This window comes from Sus scrofa, chromosome 13 (assembly GCF_000003025.6).
Source record: "Sus scrofa isolate TJ Tabasco breed Duroc chromosome 13, Sscrofa11.1, whole genome shotgun sequence".
Lineage (NCBI taxonomy): Eukaryota > Metazoa > Chordata > Mammalia > Artiodactyla > Suidae > Sus > Sus scrofa.
Genome location: NC_010455.5, coordinates 172,041,093 through 172,066,251, shown reverse-complemented (window position 1 = coordinate 172,066,251; position 25,159 = coordinate 172,041,093).

Genomic DNA, 25,159 nt, shown 5'->3' with positions numbered 1-25,159 from the left:
ATTCCACTGTGCTTTAATTATGTAATTTAATTTACTATAAACTAGAATATCTTGGAGTTCCCATCGTGGCACAGCATTTAACGAATCTGAACAGGAACCATGAGGTTGCAGGTTCAATCCCTGGCCTTGCTCAGTGGGTTAATGATCCGGCATTGCTATGAGCTTTAGCGTAGGTTGCAGACATGGCTGGTGTTACTGTGGCTCTGGCATAGGCTGGTGGCTGCAGCTCTGATTAGTCCCCTAGCCTGGGAAGCTCCATATGCCGTGGAAGCAGCCCTAGAAAAAAAACAAAAAAGATAAACCAGAATATCTTTGTCATTAACATATAGGGAAAATTGTGGAAACATATAGAATAATTATAAATACCATATATATTAAATTTCATTGTTATACTTTATATTAGTAGAATGTTAATTTAGCTCAGGTATAATATTTTTTCAGAGGCATAATTAAGAAAGGCAACAAAGGGAGTTCCTGCTGTGTGCAGTATGTTAAGAATGCGTCTGCAGCAGCTCAGTTTGCTATGGAGACATGGGTTCAATCTCCAGCCCAGATTACTAGTTTAAAGGATCCACCTTTGCTGCAACAGTGGTGTAGGTCACAGCTGCAGCTTGGATTCTATCCTTGGCCTGGGAACTTTATATGCCACAGGTGCAGCCATAAAGAGAAAAAAAAAATAATAATAAAAGCAAGGTTATATATATACATTTAACAACAACAAAAAAAGAAGAATGTATATATGTTTTCAAATGTATTATGGCACATAAGTAAAAATGTAATGCAAATGTATTAGCAAAATTTAAAAATAGGGACAAAATGGACAAAATAAATCAAATAAATCAAATCTAACAGAGGCATTCTAATAACTATGAAGAGGACAGACACAGTGTCACATTCTGAATGATTTTTGTTTCCTTTTTTTGTGTAAGTGTTACTTTATCAGTGAAATATTTTGTGGATGCAAATGAATTCTTGGTTTATTTCTATTCCATTTTTAAATCTTAATAGTTATAACTATACAGTTTCCTCAGCATTCCCATATTTGCCGTAGCAATGTATTGCCTAAGTTTAGATGTACCAGTTAAAAATACCTTTTAGGGAGTTCTTGTTGCTGTGCAGTGGAAAGAATTCTGACCAGTATCCTTGAGGATTCAGATTCAATCCCTGGCATTTCTCAGTGGGTCAGGGATCCCAAGTTGCAGTGAGCTGCGGTATAGGTTGCAGAAGTGGCTTGGATTGTACATTGCTGTGACTGTGGCTATGGTGTAGGCTGGCAGCAGGTATAGCTCTCATTCGATCCCTAGCCTGGGAACTTCCATATGCTGCGGGTGCAGCACTAAAAAGCAAAATATAAATAAATAAATAAAAATAAAAATACTTTTAAGACATGTAATAAGGTACAGGATTGAAATTTTTTTTTCCCACAAAGGTACTGAAATAACTTCTAGGCCCAAATGGAGTTGCTTCTGCATATTTTCCACCTCAGCAAAATTATTTAAACTTAGAAAATTTTCCTATCCCTGTCAGTCCTCTGCCTGACTGGAACTGTGCTATATATCCAGTCATACAAACTCCAAACCACAAGTTATATTTGGGCCCTATTTATTTCCTTCTCCTTTTCCCCTCCAAACAATACTGACTGTGTGACCATAGCCAATCAAATATTTTGTATTTTTTTCTTCCATGGTATTTATTCTTTGTCCTATAATAGCTTCCTGCCTCCTGCCCCATTTTGCAGTTGTCCCAGAAGGAGACTGCCCCTTCATGAAGTGTTAAAGTTTGTATCAACTAAACTGTTTTATTTAATCATTTTTAATAAGGCATAATGCCAAAAAATTAATTTAGTAACCTTGCAATTTAGACGACTTTGGTGAAATTGTGATTTAACTTGTCTCTCATTTTCAATGGAAAACTTGTGCTACAGTTATTATTTTGATACTAATCATGTGACATCAGCAGTAATATCATTCTTTAACATCACATATGTATTTTATACTGTAGATTTTTTTTTCTTTTTTCTTTTTTTTCTTTTTAGGGCCTCACTGCAGCATATAGAGGTTCCCGGGCTAGGGGTAAAATCCGAGCTACAGCTGCTGGCCTACAGCACAGCCACAGCAACACAGGATCTAAGCCGCATCTGCAACCTACACCACAGTTCACGGCAATGCTGGATCCTTAATCCAATGAGTGAGGTCAGGGATCGAACCCACATCGTCATGGATCCTAGTTGGATTCATAACCACTGAGCCATGACGGAACTCCTATATCATAGATTTTTTTACAAAAACACATTTTTGTTATATATTTTAGTATTTAATAATCTTAAATGACACCAAAGACTTGAAAGTTTATTATAATAATTACAGTGTACATTATCGAGATACTAGATTAACTACATGCATTTTTTAAGCAACAAGATTTTTAAATTCAAAATAGTAAATTCTAGACTTATTTAGTCCTAGTGGTTAACCATTTTAGAAAAATATGCAAGATACAGGATAAAGATATAAATGATGCAACAGATACTTACTAATCATCTATCATATATACCAAATATTATACTAAGTACTTATGTCAGTAAAAAATAGAAATTATAAATTTTCTCAGTGCATCCTAAAATCCAGCCATGAAAATAAAATCTCAATACATAAAAAATTATACAAAGTGTGAACAAAATTTTCATTAGAAATATTAAAAACAAAGCTATAAAAGAAAGGGGTTTACCTGATAGTAATTAATAGGGACTTAATGAAGAAGGGATACACTGAGACACCAAAAATTGGACGCTTATATTTAATAAAAAATGCAAACAAGTGAAGCCAGAGGAGACAGATCTTTGGGTAAATTGCTTATTATGATACACATATGTAGAATTTTTATTTATGAAATGACACAAAGAAATTCTGTATAATGTTTTGTACTGTCATTGCTGGATTACATTTCCTTTGCTTCATTTATACTGTACATTGTAGAAATGCTCAAGGTTCCTAGCAATCCAATGAGGTATGGGAAATACAAACTAAGGCTTTCACCTCACACTTAACTTGAGGAAGTTTGTTGTGGGATCATCTATTCTCACCATGACCCAAACTACAACTTCATTCAGTGGTAAGGAATGTGCAAATGACAGAGTCATCAGAACTTGACTTCCTCTATACCTTAATTGCTGAAAGCTGTAACTACTGGCTACCTACTGAATAAGTCTTCCTCAACTTTTTTCAATAAAATGGAAGAAAGGCACCCTACATTTAAATTAAATTAATACTTTCTTATCCACTTATCGTGACATCTCCTCAGCACAAAATTTGCAATTTTCAAGGGGACAAAATAGTGTTTTCTTCTACGTAAAAGAAATGTAGCTTCTACTCTGGAGTTTTAACTTAGTGATATGAAGAATTTCCTCTGAAAATTACTTCATGAAGAAAGTTCCTTCTATACTTGAGGATAATTTAATATACATTTAATAAATAACATACTTCTGAACACCAAGTGTTAAAATTGTCACATATTTGATTAAACTGAATTTGAAATGCTCAGGACTCTGTTAGGTCTAATTTTATAAAAGTGTTTTTATTTGTGAACTTTTTCCTCAGTAAGTCAGCAAAAGATTTTATGCAATTTATATTTTACGTGTTGGGGGGATTGCTTTCTATTTTACTATTCTTATTTTAAATCATGTTTTAAGTGACTATTGCTATGGAGATAGTGGTATTTGGCATTATCAGCCAAAACACTTTTTAAGTTAGAAATGTGTTCATTACTATCTGTAAAGTCATTAACAGTAAACAGTTTTACTAGTAACTTCCTACTCCTTAGATTTTTCCTCTGATGATGAAATACAAGGTGTGATTTCACTGAAATATAGTGGTTCCAATATTCTCCTACCTGATAAACATGACATGCTATAAATTTGCGTAGAGTTGGAAAAGTTCTGTACTTTATCTCATTATTCTTTCCTTATAACTACTCTACTGATATAAAATCTTCACTTTTCATATGCACATAATATATTTTCTATCAGTCTCAATTTAAAACTATAAATCTTTTGTTGTATATTTATATAATGAAAATTCAGAAGCAACTGAAAATTAGATAGGCTTGTGTTAAACATTTTTAAGCATTTAATTATGAAATGTGTATACACCCATATAGATACTACTTTAGAATTTAATTAAAAAGGTATTTAAGACTAACATCTTATAAAATGAATTATACATGTATATAAGGTAAATTAAACAAAAGGTAATTATCTATTCATTAGAGTAATCACATAATTCCATTAGGCAAGATTTTCCTATAAAAATACTTTGGATTTTAAAATAACAAATATTTTTTAAAATAAAATTCTAAAAATTTATTTTCACAGTAATACACCATTTATACTTTTTTTTTTTTTTTTAGGGTCACATCCACAGCATATAGAAGTTCCCAGGCTAGGGGTTGAATCAGAGCTGCAGCTGCAGCTTCAGGCCTATACCACAGCCATAGCAATGCAGGTTCTGAGCAACGTCTGGAACCTACACCACAGCTCATGGCAACGCCTGATCCTTAACCCACTGAGTGAGGCCAGGGATCCAGCCTATGTCCTCAGGGATACTAGTTGGGCTCATTATTGCTGAGCCACGACTGGAATACTTCTTTTCCTAATAATTAAAATTCATTTGTTTTAGAGACTCTTGTGGTTCGTATTCTTAAGTTGGAAGAATAAATATTTGGTAAGGGAGGAAAAGTAATGGTGATGGACTATTCCTAATATTTCTACCACCTTATTATAGGCTTGAAAGGAGATTTTTAAAAAGCTTAGTTTCAATTTCTGAGCATAGACACCTCCAATGCCAGTACATGGCATAGAAACCTCCAACACTGAAAAACAAGGAAAAGAAAGCCTGCTAAAAACAAACAAACAAAAAACAGAAAAGTATATCTAAGTACTGTACTACAACTACAAAACATATAACATACCTGTAATGGAAATATTAAGAAGGTAAGAAAAACAGAAAAAATTGAAATAACCATAATTTCTAATTTTCTCAGATTAATGTCTGTCATGAAACCACAGATGCAGAAAACTCAGAAGGTACCAAGTTGGACAATGCAACACAAACACACACACACACACACACACATATATTTTTTTTAAGCTAGGTATACATTTTCAAACTATAGAAAAAAAATTGTGAAAGAACCCAAGGAGGTGGGGAAGATCTATAGAAGAAAAAAGGTAAGAATTACATTACTTACTCTTAGAAATCATGCAAACAAGAAAGTAATGGAGTTTAATATTTCTGCTAAGACCCTACCTTAGAATTCTGTACCCTGCAAAATTATTCCTCAAAAAGTGAAGGAAAAATAAAGCCTTTCTCAGACAAAGAAAACTTAAGGAAATAAATTAATCATGAGATTAAGCAAAATATTTTGTAAACTATTTACAAATTATGCTATAATATTTTACACCAATATTTCAGTAATAGAAAGCATTTGCTTCATTTTTAGCCAACATATAATGTTGTTATGACAGTGTCAATATAGTCTTAAGGAAAAAGGCATTTAATACTTGATTTTTAATACAGCACGTGACATCACCATTTAATTTACCTTTCAACATCACTCCAGGTTTCTTTGTTATTCTCCTATAAAGAGGTTTGACCTATTTTCAAGGCCCCACTACAGATTGCATATTCAAATGTCATCTTTTCTGTTATTACGTTCAGGATCTGCAAATGCTAATACCTAGATTCTTTCACACAGAGCTGAAGAGGTTATAGTATGTATTGTACTCTAATATATTTTTCATCCCTATCAGAATGCATCATAGCCCAGATGAAACTGAGAAAACCCAGTCACCACCAAAAAAATCAATTATAGACTCTTCTCTCTCAAGTAACATTTATGTGTTTGTGGGCAGATGTCCAGTTCCTATGAGGAATAAACCTCTTATCCATACTTTGAATAAAGGAGACCACTCTAAGAGTGGCACGCTTGACAAATACTGGTCTTTGAAATGGTGGTTGTCTTTTTAAAATACACAGAGAGCTTGGTTTAATTTCAGATCTCATAGTTTCTACTGATACTGAGGAAATTAACCAGGGCTCAGAGTCAAAGATTCTGTTTGAAAGGCAGAACTGATAACAAATAACTCAGGATTAAAAAACAACTTGAATTTTAAATTCCAAAACTATGTGCTCTGGAGATGAATGGTGTTTCAAGTAAATTTAGTTTGGGGATTTTTTGTTTTGTTTTGCTTTGTTATAGATGTTTTGTGTCTTACTCTAGAACATACTGCACAGGTAATATCAGTAACTCCATAAATCTCTTTTCACTTACATTGAAAGTTTGAATTTAAGCCATGTTCTCTGAGGTAAAGGGTCAGGGGTTTTATCCACTAAGCCACCAAACCCCTCATTTCAAGTACTTTTGAGTCCTGGTATTTCTTTGTGACAGAAGACGCTCATGAGGAATTATGCGCTGTGCCTGAGGGTGAAAGAAGTAAAAGAAAGACAGCCTTATTAAGAGTACATGTGCTGCAGCCGGACAGATTTTGACCTTCACAATGACACAAAGGCAAAGATGAATGCAGAAAAGCTCTAGCGTTGTTAAACATTGTAACGACAACATCTTTAGGACCTCCAATAAAAAAGAAAAGAAAGAAAAGAGGGAAAATGTTTATCAATACAGGGAGGAAGAAAGCAAATATAGTTATGGGTCTGAGAGAAATAGAGAAAACCTCAAAGATTAAAAAAAAAAAAAAAAACCCAAAAACTCAGGGTCAAAGAAGATACTAAGGATATGGAATAGGAAGTGATTGGTGATCCTGCATAATATCTAATATTTTTCGTCTCCCACAAATTGTTACATTGTCAATTAAACTGCTTATTTAAAAACAGGACTTATTTTTAAAACAGGAATGGTTATTATTGCCCAAATAAAAATCTGTCAACAGGATACTTTGCAGGTAATTTTTAAAAAATATATTCTGATTGGAAAATAGATATACCAAGATCTAATCACCAAATATATATAAGCAAATACAAATAACATTACTAATTTAATTATATTTTGATCCTAAGTTACATGTTTGTGTGAGTCGGGGTTGGGGGGAGATAATACAAAAAAAAGCTGAGAAAAACCCATCTGGTTTCTTCAATTCCATGTTGAGCAAACAGCATTTGTGTAGCAGAATTATAACCAGAATAACTCTTGTCTAGCTTTAAGTAAGAGATACTGTCACTACTCTGTTTCTTAATTTTTATTAAGAATTACACTAGACCCCCATCCCCATTATCAGAAAGTTGTTTCATCTTCCCTGTCACCTCACAGCTCTGTCCAAACATCTTGGCTCATGTCTGTTGTAAAGTCTAATCTGAAGTATTAAATCTCCTTTCAAATGCCAGGGAGGAGACAGCACTGGCAAGCCCACTGCAACCATTGATTCTCAAGCTGTCAGAATCCTCGACAGCATCCAGTTACAATTGCCATGATAGTATCTCAAAGATCTATTTTCATCTTTAAATAGAGAAAAACAAATAAATCAAACCACCAGTATAAATTATTCCAGAAAAGTCTATCATTTAACAAGATTTAATTAATTCAAATCAATATTTTTAAAAAGCCATGTATGTTTTTATTATGAAATTTCTAAAGAATAAAAATGATCCTTGATTTTGATTTTTTAAATTAAAACTATGATTATAAATTGTGCTCTATGATAACTTGTTAATGATTTTTTTTTCTCTTTTTTTGTAGGGCTGCACCTGTGGCATATGGAAGTCTCAGGCTATGGTTGAATCTGAGCTGCATCTGCTGGCCTGCACAATGCAGGATCCAGATCTGAGCCATGTCTGAAACCTACACACAGTTCATGGCAACACCAGATACATAACCCACTGAGTGGGACCAGGGATCAAACCCACATCCTCATGGATACTAGTTGGTTTCCTTACCACAATGGGAACTCCATGAAATTTTTAATTACTGAAATCATACTCATTAGGATGATAATTAAATTACTGTAATGTTTGCAGGTCAGAATTCATGATATATGTCTATCATCCTACTGTAAATACAGCTGCTCTATATATGTAAATGTAGAAGGTATATATTAATGCCAGGATGTAATTTTAATAAATTTTTCCTAAAGTTTCTTTATAAATTTGCTCAAATATATTTTTATGTTCCCAGACTATATGAACATAAGAAATAGATAGATACTTCCTTATAGTTACTGTACAATGGCTCATAAGTAATTTAAAAAAAATATATATGTAGTAGTTGCTGACTAATCTAGATTGAATATCAACTGAGAAACACTATATTACATATATTCTCTTGTTTTTTGATTATTAACTTTTCATAATTCTGTATCAAGTAACTTTATTGTATTCTGTGTGTAAACCAATAGAATGACTGACCCACATATCTGTCAAAGCATTTGCATCATTACATAGGCCATATTTCCCACATTCATCATCAGATTTACCCTAAATAAATGCTAGAAAATATAGCTCTGCTTAAGATAACTAAATCAGATCTTTTGGGAAGTGGTTCTTAAGTTTTAGCCTGAAATCAGAGTTATCTAAATGGCTTGGGGAAACAGATTTCTGAAGTCCATCTCCAGAGTTTGTGATTCAGTTGAACTGTGTAGGGCACAAGGATTTGAATTTCTCAAAAATTTCCAGTTATGCTAATACAGCTATTAATTGGACCTCATTTTGAGAAACACTGCCCTAGGGAATCTGTATTTTTTAACAAATTCTCAGGTGGTTTTGGTGATTAGCCAAGATTAGGAAGCATTATCACATGACTGAGCTCTAGTTAACCTCTTGATACCCTCATTTTTATACTTTTTATCATCTCAGTTTGTCCTGCTCTCTTCCCACATTTCTTCCTGACACACTCTCATTTATATCTAAGAATGATATTTCTGTGAAACATAGTCCAGCACAGTCAGGAAATTGGAATTTAGAGGAGTTGTAGGTATGTAATGTTTGCCTGGTGAATAAAAAAAAAATTACAAATCTTACATAATAACCTGTGTTTTTCATACAATTTAGTTTTAGATTTTTTAAATTGCAAAGATAGTAGAGTTCTCACATGCCCTTCATCACTTTTATTTTTAACATTTTATATTTTCATGTTATAATTGTTACAAGCCTAGGGCCAAATTTGGTATAGTACTATTAACTAAACACAATTGATTCAGACTAGTTTTTCCTTAATGTTCTTCTGTTCCAGGATCCTATCCAGCACAGATTATATTTAATCATTATGTCTCCTTAGGCTTCTTTTGGCTGTGACATTTCTCAGAATTTTCTTGTTTTTTATAACTTAACAGTTTTAAGGAGTACTGGTAAGATATTCTGTACAATGTGCTTTAATTGGGTTTATCTGATATTCCCATTGAGATTTAAACCAGGGTTATCTGATGAGAGGAAAACCACAGTGGTCAAATACCATGTTAATCATAGTAACTAGAAGTACATATTATCCACAGAGCTCATCATTGATGATCTAATGATAACCCGCCCAAAGCAGTATTTGCTAGGTTTCTCCTGTGTAGAGTTTCCTTGGCCCCCTTTTTGATAATCTACAGTTGCAAAACAAGTCACAAAGCAGAACCAACAGAGAAGAATAGTTCCACCTTCTTGAGGGTTCTGTGTCTTCATGAAATATTTGAGATTCATTTGTAAGAAATTTGTCTATTCTCCTTCATAACAATAAAATTATAAATAAAATAATTTTAATAAAAAGATAGCATTTTAACATAACATGGCATTATAAGAAAGTATACTATTTTTCCTCTTACTATAATGGAATAATCTTGATAATTAAAGTATTACTTTCTAAAACTTCATACCTTGTAACATCTTTTTACAAATGAAGCTTTTAAAACTGGGTATATATTGATGAAATATCATAATTAAGAATGATCTAGATATTGCAGAGGAATAAGCACAAGCCTGAATGAGTTGGTAAAGCAAATATTCTCTGGGATAAAGCAGGATAATGTAATGCTTTCAAGAGCATGTAATACACAAAGGCCAAGAATAAACAATGAACACTGAATTTGATTGACTCAGGCCTCCTTAATATATTGAAGACTCCAACAGCTAACCATAATTTTAGATTTCCTTTGCTATGGTCAACAAAGAGACAAAGAACAACAATAAAACGAATAATACAATCTTAGGCCAGGAAAGAACCTCAGCCATCATTAATTTAATAACCTCATTTTATATAAGGAAACATTTAATCTGAAAATGTTGAAAGACTTGCATTGTGGTATACATCTATTCAAGGAATAAATAACATTATCCTCCATTTTTCTGACTCCTAAGTCAGTGCTTTATTATTACACTCTATTTTACTGTGAAGAATCAGAGGAGAAAATTAACCTGTGCCTGGAGAGAATTCCAAATTGCAGTTTTCTTTGTTTGTTCCTGTGATCATTTTTGTTTTGTTGATTTAGCTAAGGCTGGGTGTTGTTTCCATGAATCTTATCCCTGGAGTTTTGGATTATAGATGGCTAAGAGTAAAACTTACATGAGATTTGGAAGGTTAAAAAAAAATGCCTTCCAAGAGCTGTAAATTTCCATACACCTTGCTCAGAGATGCCTTAGTTGCCAGATGTGCTTGACTTCTTGGGTTTTCCTATAGCTCTGAGTCATTCAGTATAGACTTTTTTGTTCATTCACTGACTTCTCCATTCAAGACTTTTTTTCCCCTCATACTATCTCCCAATCTCTGTTCATTTGGATGAGATACAGTTCATATAGCAAATCTCTGATTTCATACTGCTTAATAAATTTATTTTCTTCCAGTTTTATTGAGAGAGTGTTGACATAAGCACTGTATAAGTTAAAGGTGTACAGGTCAATGAGTTTCCATTATATTGTGAAATACCTTCCACAGAGAGTTTAGTTAACTATCACTTCATACAGTTACAATTTTTTTCCTTGTGATAAAAACTCTTGGAATCTACCCTCTTAACTACTTTAAATATACCATAGCATTATTAATTATAGCCATCATGTTGTACATTACATACCCATCATTTATTTTTCTTATAAATGGAAGTTGGCATTTTTTGACCACTTTGTCCAATAATGGTCTTTTTGGCTGATATCTGATTAATATTTTTCCCTTCTTTTTTTTTTTTGCTTCACTCCTCTAGATTATTAAATAAAGGGGAAATGGAAGCTTTCTCTTTGTAAGTGAGAAAAAAAGCTTTACTACAAATAGGATAATTAAAAACAAAGGATAATAGAAATTACCACCTCCTGTGTTATTTGTATCAGTCTTCTTGAGCTGCCATAACAAAATACCATATCTTGTTTGTCTAAACAATGGAAATTTATTTTCTTGCATTTCTGGAGACTGGAAGTCCAAGATCATGGCACCAGCATGATTACCGTCTTGTGAGAGCTCTCTTCCTGGTTGCAGTTAGCCATCTTATTGTCATGTCCTTTTCTAGGTGCAGACACATTGAGAGAAAGTATTTGGGTACTCTTCCTCTAAGAATACTAATCCTATAATATCAGGTCCTCATCTTAATTATTTCCTTAGAATCACAGTCTCCAAGTACAACCAACAGTGATTTAATGTTTCAACATATGGATTTTGTGGATAAATATTCAGTTCATAACATTACTTAAAACAAATATAAATAATGAAGAAAAGGAGTTCCTGCTGTGGTGCAGTGGAATTGGTATTGTCTCTGCAGCGGCTCAGGTGCTGCTGGGACTTGGGTTAAATTCCAGGCCTAGCATGATGGGTTAAGGATCTGGCATTGCTACAGCTACCATGTAAGCTCAGAACTGTGGCTCAGACTTGATTCCTTGCCCAGGAACCTCCAAATGCCACAGGGTGGCCAAAAAAAGAAAAAAAAATTGAACCAAATAAATGTACAAATATATAAGTAAACATGTAAAAATACAAAGAGAATACAAAAATACAAAAAGCCTAACTCTAATTTGAAAGTACTATACACCCTATTGTAGACATAGAAAGACCCTATTATAGACATAGAAAAATATAGTGGTGGCAGATATGGCAGGTGTATGACATGTTTGTTAAAAGTTTAAAAACAGTAGATATATAAGATGCATATATGTAATTTGTCCTCTAACTGAATACTATTTGTCCTTTAAGTTTTTAAAGTTTACTTAAAAGTAAATTCTAAAAAGTTGAAATCCATTGTGAACATTTATAGCAAAAGCTAAACCAAATACTCTATAAATGTCAAATGTATCTAACGTTTTATTATACATAAGAAGAAAAAGATCAAGAATATAATAAAGGTTAAATAATGGGAGGCGTTTTTGAATAATACAAGAAAGTATGAAAATTAAATTCCTTTAGTATTTAGGAATTCTCATTTAATAAAAAAAAATATGACTTTTGGCAAGGAATTAACTCCTAGAATTAATAAATGTTGGCAAAATGCAACTACACCTGTCTTTAAATGAGATTTCAAAAGCACAACTAATTGGGGCAGAATTATCTGTCTTGGAGAAAAAGACTTCCACAGAGTGAATTAATGGCTTAAAAGTGCATGAAAGGTTATTACAGAAGGAATATTGAACAGTTGTTTCTGTCTTAAGTTATGATATAACCAGCAGATCCATTAAGGGAGAAATCAGAGTACTCACAGCAAGCATACCACTAAACTAGCTGCTTTTATGGATTCTACAAAGGAAGAAACAAATGGCTCCTAACTTAAAAAATGGAGGAGATGGAGTTACTGTCGTGCCTCAGAGGTTAACGAATCGGACAAGGAACCACGAGGTTGCGGATTTGATCCCTGGCCTTGCTCCTTGGGTTAAGGATCCCAGCTTGTCATGAGCTGTGTGGGTCAAAGACGTGGCTCGGATCTGGTGTTGCTGTGGCTGTGGCATAGGCCAGCAGCTACAGCTCCAATTAGACCCCTAGCCTGGGAACCTCCATATGCCATGGAAGCAGCCCTAGAAAAGGAAAAAAGGAAAAAAAAAAAAAAAATGGAGGAGCTAAAATGAGAACAAGCCAGTGGAAATAAACTAGGCATATCATTAGTGAGGGCTGAAAGAAAATGATTTAAGGACATGGGTTATAAGTGAACAATGTTAGAAGCAATTTTAAAAAGCAGAACTTCATTAAAGCAAATAACTCTTTGGCCAAAGTAATCTTTTTATTTTTTCCAAAGGATTATAATCCTTTTATATTACTAATGTTAATATTTGAGAACAGGCAATGTAAATAAACATGATGAAGATACTTCAGGATTATCAGAATGGAGACCAGGTGTGGAAATTAATATTATGCCGTTAAGACAGCAGCCTAGTCCAATGGTTTAGAATTTTTAAATTCATCACTTTCTTCATTATTTACACATGTCCATTGGCAGCTTTCCAATCATAATGTATGCACAAAGACAAAAGCCATATAATTAGCTGTGGATGACCTGTTTTGGCTGGTAACCTCTGCGATACATCAGAAATGTTATTTTGAAGCAAATATTTTGATAAAATTTTTGTCACAATATGTACAACCGTTACTAATAAACTAATGTCCACATTAAAATGTGTTCTTATATTTTTTTCCAAAATTATTTGTTGTTGTTATATGATATTGGCTGACTTGGGGAATGTAAATTACTTTTGATGTACTATTTGCTAATACAGTAGTCCTATGGATGAGAGAAGGTTGAGAATAATGGTGCTGACTTTTCAGTAACTTAACAGTTGACTATATTTTCCCATTTTATTTTATGTGCATTTTGAATTGCATATGCTCTATATTTCACAGTTGATTTTAGCACAGGATCCAGATGTTCCTGACACATCTGTTTTCCCACCTTTATATAAATGAACTTCAAAATGATACTAGCAACTCCAGGGACTGCATTAGTCACAATAAAAAGTACATATTTTTGTCTTGTCTACATGAGAATCATCTATGTATAAAGTAGATGTGGAGTAGCTAGTCATTTTTTATGTGTCCTTGCAATGCAGTTATTTATATACTACTGATTTGCTATGCCTGGCCATCTGGTTATGGATGAAATGCTGCAGTTACTTTTTTTTGCCTTTGTTAAAAAGGACTTTCTAAATGTTATTAATACTAAATGTTCTATGATCATTTATTCTAATAATCTATAAAAATATTATATATTTTACAGATTGCTTCATGTTACATTTCTATATTTGTTATTTATATTTTAGCTGACTTTATAAAATGGTGGAACTTAAGTATTTTCATAGATGCTGTGTGACACACATTATTTCTTAATAACTACATGAAATGGTAGATCTACACCAACTGTTCTTTCACCAGTTAAGACGCATCCTAGTAGTTAAAAGCTCAGGCTGAGCAGGGTGTTTTGTGGCAGGAATGGTTTCAGAATTTGTGACTATAACTGGGCAAGATATATACATCTCTAAATGACAATTTCTTATCTGTAAAGTAAGAATAGATGCAGTATTAATTCATATGGTTGTTAAGTGGATTAAAATAAGTAACCTATTTTTAAGAACATAGCACTGTAGTAAGTATATAACATATACTTTTTAAAGCATAGTCATTTAACTTAATATGACTACATAGATAGTAGTTAAATATTATATATAAATTTGAAGTTGATTTTATCACGCTTATTGTAACTAAATATTTTCTAGTTTTAATAATGAAGAGAAACTGTTTAATATATATTCATACTTTACTCCACTTATACAATATCACAGGAAGTTAGTGAATGTTCAACATTTTAAAAATATTACCTAAAATCTCCTAATGAGAAGATAAACCATTCATATTCATACACAGCTTTTTTAACTGCTTCAGTGAGGTATAACTGAGAGACAAAACTTTGTATATTTAATGTATACAAGTCAGTGAAACCATCATTTTAATCAAGGGGAAAAATATATCCATCCTCTCCAAAAGTTTAAGTGTGGCTTTGTGAGCCTTTGTGTGTGTGTGTGTGTGTGTGTGTGTGTGTGTGTGTGTGAGAGAGAGAGAGAGAGAGAGAGAGAGAGAGAGAGAGAGAGAGGCAGAGAAAAATTAGAAGACAATGTTAAATCCACACTTTTATAAATTTTTAAAGGCGTAAGACAATGTTGTTGACTAGAGTCACTATGCTGTACAACAGATTTCTAGAACCAGCTCATCTTGCAGAACTACTGAATAATATACTCAATAGCATTTGAATTCTAAAGCAAAATCCTAGTGTATCAACAGTCTCATTGAAATCGAAAAATAGGAGACTGTTATCAACACCAAGTGTTTTCCCGGTTGTTTACATAGGAAAAAACTATGCAGTATTTATATTCACAAAAAATATGTAGTATAAAATTTTAAAAGAATAATATGTGGGAAAAATTTCAAATTATATTTCAAAATTAGTAGGAATCAGATATTTTGAATAGTTTACCAACTGTTAACAAAGGGATATATCTCTTAATTCTTACTATGCTAGAAGTCTTATTCCAAAATATGTGTATGTTACTAATCACAGTAATTTTAATAATCTTTACATAGTTCTTTATTACTAACATATGGAGGCTTTACCATCTTTTAGTGATATTTTAAGAAATATTCAATATTTGAGGTGAATATATAACAGAATATTAAACTTTTTCCACTTGCATTTTCAAAGAAACACCTAATTTTCAAGGAAAAATATATTGAATTTAAATGGAAAAATTTAAAAATACTAAAATGGAAATACGTTAAGCGGTAAATGAAATTCTAAAACATGTTTTCCCACAACTATTATGATAATGTTTGATAGAGAATCCTTAGGTGTAAAGAGGAAATTCACCCTATTTCCACGGGTAGTAAAGGGGTGGAAGGAGTTCTGTAACAGATGCAATTGATTCTAAAATCAAAATACTTCCATCAAAGTTTATGAGCATTTAAGAATAGTGATATGTATCCCAAAGTTTTCAATATTGAAAAGATGTCAGTTTAATACCAATGAAAAAATAGTTGAAATTCTTTCAACTTGTAAAAAGAATTATATTCTCCAAATTTTTCTGTTTTTAAAAAAAGTGAATGATTTTAAATAAAAGAGAATGTTTGCATTAGCTTATTATAATTTTAGGCTTATTATTAATAATCACCAACCTCATCATGGTAGGGGATCACACATTTCCAGATATGAATAAAGAATAAGATTGGAGGATACTTGGTATATGTATATACCCAACAAGAGTGTTGCTAAAATTCCAACTTCATTTTTTGACAACAATATACTTAATTAATGCTCTGATACAGATTTCCATGGGCATTTGCACTTGACATAAAACAAATTACTGATGCTGCCAAGTTTCTTACCAGGGTGGATATGCCTAAGACAAAAATTTGGGTTTCTCCACATCCTTGCCAATATTTGATATTTTAATGTTTGGCTAATCTGTTACATATAAAATGTCATCTTCTTGAAATTTTTCTGAAAACTGGTAAGATTGAGCAGGTTTCCACACCATGCATATATTGTATTCTCAGAATTTTGTTTCCATTGTTTGAGTGAAAAATATACGACATGTAAACCCCAGTTGCATACTAGCTTTGCAGATTTCAGTATATTACTTAAATTCTCTGTTCCTATATTTCCTTATGTAAAATGGAAATACTACAATAACAGGGTTATTGTGATAATATGAAGTGTTTAGAACGGAATATGACACAAAATAAGCATTCAAAATTTTAGTCGTGATTATATCATTACCCATTTCAGGGAGCTTTTTCCGTATCAGGGCTTAAGACTTATAGAAGTCAATACAGATATCAGTTAAACCCTTGGGTTATAGAAATTGCAAGAGTATTTGCCATATTTTGTGATTTTTATATTCACATATTGTATGGTTTAAATTCAATAGAGAAATTTACTCTTTTGATAATTATGTATAATTTTTACACAGTACTATGATTTATCAATGTTTTAATTAGTAATTTTGCATGATTATTTGTAAATGAAACTACTCTATAAATACATTTATTTTTATTAATCTCTGCCATGGATGAATTCCCAGTTTCCTCAGATGATAGATTGCATTGATTATAGTCCCCATTTTTTTATCCTCTAAAGTAGTTCTATGATATAAGGATTATATATTCATAAATGTTTTTGAATGGTGCTTAAATTCTATGTATCTTGTTTTTATGGAGTAGAACAAAGGCATAGATAATGAGACATTTGATTACCAATTTGGTTTCTTTAAATTTTAATTCTTATATAGTTTTACATGTGAACATGTGCATATATATGTAGTATATTATTATATATGTGTATACAAATATATATTACACACATATACATGTATATCATCATGTTTTAAAAAATCTTGCTAATGACTGATTATTGTATTTTTCAAAGGAGAATATTTTTATTATTGCTCCAATCTACTGCTTTTGTGGTATGCTCATTTTTATTACATAAGTAAAAGTGTACTGTGTTAATTTACCATCTGAAATTCTGCCTTTCATTTCATTTGTATGTGTGTGTACGACAAATTTTGTAGTGTGCTACACAGGACTGAAAGAATTTTAAGTCCTTGTTTTTACCCTTAACTAATAAAGAGGGCTAACTAGGGCTACTCCCAATTTTCTCATCTATAAAATGAACTACCATATCAAATATTATTTGCCTCTTTCTGCTCCCTAAAGCATAAATCCCTAAAGCAACCTAGAGCTTCTGGGGAGAAAGAAAAAGAAAAAGAAAAAATATTAATAGAACAACATGTTGGTGAAACCAAAGTTTCTTTAGGAAGCTCAGTATAGAGAAGTATGAAATCATGAGATGAGACTGAGAGTTTGAAATAGTTCTTTTACATAGCAAAAAGGGAGTTCCAATTGTGGGACAGCAGAAATGAATCTGACTAGTATCCATGAGGATATGGATTCCATCCCTGGCCTTGCTCAGTGGGTTAAGGATCTGGAGTTGTGTGGAGCTGTGGTGTAGGCCACAGATGCAGCTCAGATTCTGCATTGCAATGGCTATGATGTAGGCCTGCAGCTGTTGCTCTGATTTAACACCTAGCCTGGAAACTTCCATATGCCATGGGTGTGGCACTAAAAAGCTAAGTAAGTAAGTAAATAAATAAAATAGCAATAAGACTTTTGGGTGAAACAATGGTATTAGAAACCAGAATAAAATATTGCAGACTGCAGTTCTGACTGAAGTCACATTGCAAAAGTAGCTGTAGATAAAATTCCTACATAACCTCCTACATTTCAAAGGAATAATGTAAAGTATTGATAGTTACCAAGAGCTATCTATCTGTTCCAGTGAGAACTACAACCTAATTTAAATGAGTCCAATGAACCTTCCTATAGAAGAAAGAATCCTATTTCATCAAAGTGGATTCAGTCTGTAGCATGCTGTGTTTGGTTGTGGCCCAAGTCACAGCCCGCTGGGAGTGGCAGCCCCTGCCATCAGTGTCTGTCAGGGAGCAGACATTTCTCTCTTTGTATTATCAATGAGCTCTGGGCTCCTGTGCCAGTCAGACTGCAGTGAAATGCTGACAGTGAGCTGCTGCACAGAGAGACCAGTGAGAAGCTCTCACTCTGTATTTAAAGGGCCCAAGAGCTGCAGGAAGACAGTGTTCCTGCCTCTTCTAAGTGGCATGTATGAAGAGACATCTGATTTAGCAGCTCTGACAGCCCACAGGAAACTTGATCCAGACAGAATCCGAATGTGAAATAACAGGAGCTCTCATCCTTGAGTTTAAGAAAGAAAAGAGGAGACTGAGGATTCTGAGCATCTCTGATAAACCAGGTATTATGTTGGGTGCCTTAAACACATAATTTCATATAATTTCCCCAAATATCACATATACTTATGAAGTTTAAATAATGGACCTTCAGTCATCTAGTAAATAAGTAGTTGTGGGGTGGGGAAGGGGGGGGGAAATCTGATCATCTGTAATAACAAAACTCAGTGATGAAAAGTGTGGGCTCTCTGGCATTCAGTGACTTGGTTTCAAAATTTGTTTCAACTACTATTACCCAACCATGAGAACCTGAACAAGTTTTATAAATTTTGATTCATTAGTTACCTCATCTACAAAATGTATGTAGTATTCACATGACAGAGTTTTAAGATTCAAATAAGATGTTTCTATTAACTGCTTAAAAAAAACTTAGTGTCTCTTAATACCCCAGCAAATGATACTATTTTCCATTGATCAGCAAAATCCATGCACATTCTAAAATGCCATTCAGTTTCCTATATTTGAGTTTCATAGCCATGATACTCATTGAAATATGCTTCTCATTGTTTCCACATCACATCACCTTTATTCATATAATTTATCTATATTATGATGATAATCTTATGCTATTTGCATATTTGTTGAAACAACTTATTTTACTCATATTGCTTAAAAGGTACTCTTTGATGGGTTATAGGTAATATATGTACCTGTTGGAAGTGGAATGCTTAATCTATAACTTTGTAACCTCAGGAATTGTGATTAGAGAGCAATGAAGATACGGACAAAAATTCTGTAAAGTAAAAAAGATAAATGCATTAAGGGAAACAGAGAAAGAGAAAAAATTCTTCAAAGATAGCAGTTGTATACCATCATCTGAATGACTAATCGTATCTTGAACTAAACACATGCCATACCTGCAGCATATGGAAGTTCCTGGAGTAGGAGTCTAATCAGATCTGTAGCTGTAGGCAGTCCCTTAACCCTTATCCTTAACCTGCTGATAAGAACAAGGATCTAACCCACATCCTTACAGAGACTACGTCAGGTTCTTAACCTGCTGAGTCACAACGGGAACTCCACAAAGTGATTCTTTAGTCTGCTTTACATGTTCTGTTAAATGAAGTGGATTAATAAACTATTGATTCATTTGTTCTTTTTTTAACCAAATCTAATATTAGACAAATAGTCCTAAAATGTACTTATTCATATATAGAAGCATTTATTTAACAAATATTTAATTAATGCCTACGATAGTCATTTACATTTTTTTAACTCCTTAAATGATGATGAACAAATGGGTTATTCTTCCCATAAGGAGTTTACACTCTTCACAGAAAAAGATAAATCAATGCATAATACAAATAAAAAGTCTGAAGGTACTGATAGAAGAAATTGTCATATGTTGAGGTATGTGAAAATAATTTTGTTTTATACATGATTTGAATTGAACTTTATCCTAGCTAGAATAACCTGTTTCATGGCCTGTCAAACATACTGCTTTTACCTGCTTTAACCATTAAAGAAAACAATGCATTTAAAAATCAAAATAAAGGAATAGTGGTCCAACCATTTCAAGTAGAGCTAGGTAGCCATTACAGTTGTGGTTTCATACACAACATCACAGAGAACTTGAATTTTCTGAACTGTATGAAACTTAAGGACACCATCAGACATTCTCAAAACACTATCTGCTAGTGGCTGCCAGCTGCAGCCTATCATCTTAAAATCTATCCCCTTGTAACTATGCAACCATTTCAGACCCCAATCATTTCTCACTTCATAAGCACCTTTACTTCTTGCCAGCTCTAATCCTAAATTTTGATAAACAATTTATGTAACTTTGTGATTGTGTCTGTATGAGATGCCTCCATTATTCTTTTTTCTTTCTTCCTTCCTTCCTTTCTTTTTTTTCTTCCTTTCTTTGTTTCTTCCTTTCTTTCCCTTCTTCTTTCTTTCTTTCTTTTCTTCTTTCTTTCTTTCTTTCTTTCTTTCTTTCTTTCTTTCTTCCTTTCTTTCTTTTTCTTTCTTTCTTTTTCTTTCTGTCTGTCTGTCTTGTCTTTCTTTCTTTCTCTCTCTCTCTCTCTTTCTTTCTCTCTCTCTCCCTTCCTTTCTTTCTTTCTTTCTTTCTTTCTTTCTTTCTTTCTTTCTTTCTTTCTTTCTTTCTTTCTTTCTTTTTCTTTTTTTGTGTCTCACCCTTGACATATGGAAGTTCTCAGGCTAGGGGTCTAATTGGAGTGACAGCTGCCTGCCAACACCACAGCCACAGCAATGTCAGATCCTAGCCACATCTGCAACATACACTGCAGCTTGTGGCAATGCCAGATCATTAACCCACTAAGTGAAGCCAGGGATCCAAATACATTCTCATTGATACTAATCCGGTTCTTTCACGCACTGAGCCACAAGGGGAACTCCACTCCTCCACTGTATAATCTTGCGGAATATAATTCAAATGCTTCTTGAAAGTGTGATTCCTGGGCCATAGTCCTCAGTTTAGCTCAAAGAAACATTTTTATTCCTATTACAGAATATTTATTATTTGAGTCAACAATACTTACTATAAATAAGCACAAAAACAAAACAAAACAAAAATGAGCAGTGCAGATAGTTTGAAATTCAGAGCTATTAGTAATAATCCTGCTACAATTAAGAATAAGCCTGCTATAAATATATGCCAAAAAAATATTTGAGAAGGCACATATTTTATTGCTTTTGGGTAATGAAGGAATGGAACAGCTGAGTCACGCAAAAATATATTTTTAAAATTTATAGAAAGTACTGTAAAGTTCTCCAAGTAGTCCCATCATTTCATATTCTCACCAGGATTATATAAGCATTCCAGTTGCTCCACATGCTATTTGAGGTGGAATGTAATTGCATATTGTTATAGCTTTACTTTTCATTTTCTTGATGTGTATGGACATTTACCATCTTTCATGTACTTAGTGACTATTCATCTATCTTTTTTGGTGAAGTGTCCTTTCAAGTCTTTTTTATGGTTTTAAAGGAAAATATTTATGTTCCCATTTTGAATTTCAAGAGGTGTTTATGTTTTTTAGATTCAGGTCTATTTTTGCATATTGCTTTAGCAAATATTTTGCCCAGTCTATAGCTTATCTTAGCATTTTCTTAGTGCTTTAAAAGAACTTTTATTTCATTACATTTTAAAAATCATCTTTTAGCTGGTTTAACCTTATTAATCTCCTAAAGAATCTCTGCCTAACTGTAACACATGAGTTGTTTTAGATCTTTTGTCTAATTTCCCAATATTTTTATATTTATATGATTTTTTAAAATTTTTATTTCCCCAATACAATTTTTTTTTCTGCTGTATGGAAATGTGACCCAGTTACACATACATGTACACATTCTATTTTCTCCCATTATCATGCTCCATCATAAGTGAGTAGACATAGTTCCCAGTGCTACACAGCAGAATCTCATTGCTTATCCATTCGAAAGGCAATAGTTTGCATCTATTAACCCCAAGCTCCCCATCCACCCCGCTTCCTCCCTCTCCTGCTTGGCAACCACAAGTCTATTCTCCAAGTCCATGAGTTTCCTTTATGTGGAAAGGCTCATTTGTGCTGTATATTAGATTCCAGATATAATTGATATCACATGGTATTTGTCTTTCTCTTTCTGACTTACTTCACTCAGTATGAGAGTCTCCAGTTCCATCCATGGTGCTGCAAATGGCATTATTTCATTCTTTTGTATGGCTGAGTAATATTCCATTGTGTATATATACCACATCTTCCTAATCCAATCATCTGTTGATGGACATTTGGGTTGTTTCCATGTCTTGGATACTGTGAATAGTGCTGCAATGAACATGCAGGTGCATGTGTCTTTTTCAAGGAAATTTTTGTCTGGATATATGCCCCAGAGTGGGATTGCTGGGTCATATGGTAGTTCTGTGTCTAGTTTTCGAAGATAACTCCATACTGTTCTCCATAGTGGTTGTACCAGCTTACATTCCCACCAACATTGCAGGGGGTTTCCCTTTTCTCTATGCCCCCTCCAACATTTGTTCTTTGGGAACTTATTAATGATGGTCATTCTGACTGGGGTGACATGGTATCTCATGGTGGTTTGATTTGCATTTCTCTAATAATCAGGGATGTTGAGCATTTTTTCATGTGCTTTTTGGCCATCTTTACCTCTTCCTTGGAAAAATGTCTACTCAGGTTTTTGCCCATTTTTGCATTGGGTTGTTGGCTTTTTTGATGTTCAGTTGTATAAGTTGCTTATATATTCTAGAGATTAAGCCCTTGTCAGTTGCATCATTTACAACTATTTTCTCCCATTTGCAAGTTGTCTTTTTGTTTTCTTTTTGATTCCCTTTGCTATGCAAAAGCTCGTCAGTTTGATTAGGTGTCATTGGTTTATTTTTGCTTGTATTTCTGTTCCTTTGGGAGACTGACCTGAAAAAACATTTGTAAGGTTGATGTCAGGGAATGTTTTGCCTATGTTCTCTTCCAGGAGTTTGATGGTGTGTTTACTTATCTTTAAGTCTTTCATCCATTTTGAGTTTATTTTTGTGCATGGTGTGAGGGTGTGTTCTAGTTTTTGCATGCAGCTGTCCAGGTTTCCTAGCAATACTTGCTAAAACACTGTCTTTTTCCCATTTTATGTTCTTGCCTCCTTTGTCAAAGATTAATGACTATGGGTGTCTGGGTATATTTCTGGATTCCTTATTCTGTTCCATTGGTCTGTATATCTGTTTTGGTACCAGTACCACACTGTCTTGATGACTGTGGCTTTGTAATATTGCCTGAAGTCTGATTTTTATGGATTGCTAATTTAATTATTTGGTGCTTAAGAAGGATATTGCATACTTTCAACCCACTTACAATTTTTCAGATTTGTTTCATGGTTGTCTATTTTCTACACTGCTGAATATTCCATGTCTGTTTCCATATAATGCATTTTATGGCATTTTTGTTTTTAATGCTCTATAATAGCAATTAGGTCAAGCATCTTATTAACATTGTTCAAACTTTTATATCCTTAGTGAATTTTGTCTGTTGCTTTTTCTGTCAATGTTAATAGAAAAGTAGCAGATAATCCAGTTATAATTGTGGGCTTGTTCATTTCTCCTTTCGGATTTCTAATTTTTGTTTCATATATTTTTAAGATTTGTTTTTATGAGTACATACATTTTGAATTACTATTTAATTAATTGAAGCTTTTATTACTAAAAATATCCCTCTTGTCTTCAGTAATATTTCTTTTTCTGAAGTCAACTTTCGTCCAACATTAATAGAGACAATTAGGCTTTCTTATGATTAATATTTAGATATAACTATATATAACTATATATAAATATACATATATATAACTATATATAAATATATATATATATATATATGGCTATACCCATGGCATGTGAAAATTCCCAGGGATCCAATGAGCAGCAACCTGTGCCTGAGCTGCTATAGTGACAATGCCAGATCCTTAACCTGCTGTGCCACATGGGAACTCCCAGGCTTTGGTTTTTTTATTCCTGCATTTTTAGTTTTCTACTAGGAGCATTTGAACCATTTTTATGTAATGTAATTATAAGTATAGTAAATGGACTGGGCTGTATGGTTTTCCCCCTAAATTACTGTACACCTGGAATATATATATGACCTTATTTGGTAACAAAGTCTTTGAGGATGCAATAAAATAAATTCATTCAGAATTAGTATGGCCTTAAATCCAGTGTACAGTTGTCCTTAAAAGAACAGAGGAATTTGGACACAAAGAATGGGACAGAGGGAAAAGAGCCATGTGCAAATGTGGGCAGAGTTTGTATTTATTCTTCCACAAATCAAGGAATGGCAGGAATTGCTGGCAATCACTAGAACCTAAAAGAGGCAAGGGAGGATGCTTCCCTAGAGACTTTGGAGGGAGCATAGCCCTGCCAGCCTCTTAATTTTGGACTCTAAGTGTCCAGAATTGCTAAAGAATAAATATCTGCTACTTTAAGCTACCCTTTTTGCTGTAATTTGTTCCAGCAGCTCCAGGAAACTAATATCAATTGATTTTTGGCTTAACATCCTTCTATTTTTTCTGCGTGAGTTTTCTCCCCTTTTTCTTTGATTAAACATATACTGTGTAGTATTCCATCTTGTCTCTTAGATTGGCTTCCTCTGTGAATATGCATATATTTTACGAAGTGCATATTTTGTTTCATTTTACATTATGTAACTTTAGCTTATTAGAATCTATTTTTATTTCAAATGTACTTCTATTTCTCCCTTCCATTCCTTTATATTTTAATACTTTATAATTCTACATATTTTTAAACTTCATTATACATTATTGTAATTATTTGTACTTTTCAATTCTAGGCATTTCATTTGCCTATTTTTCTATAGCTTCTATTTTTCTCTAACTGATGATGTATTTTATTCTTAATTTTCATTATTTACTTAAACACAGTTTCCTTTTAATTTTTTTGAATTTTCTTACAATATCTG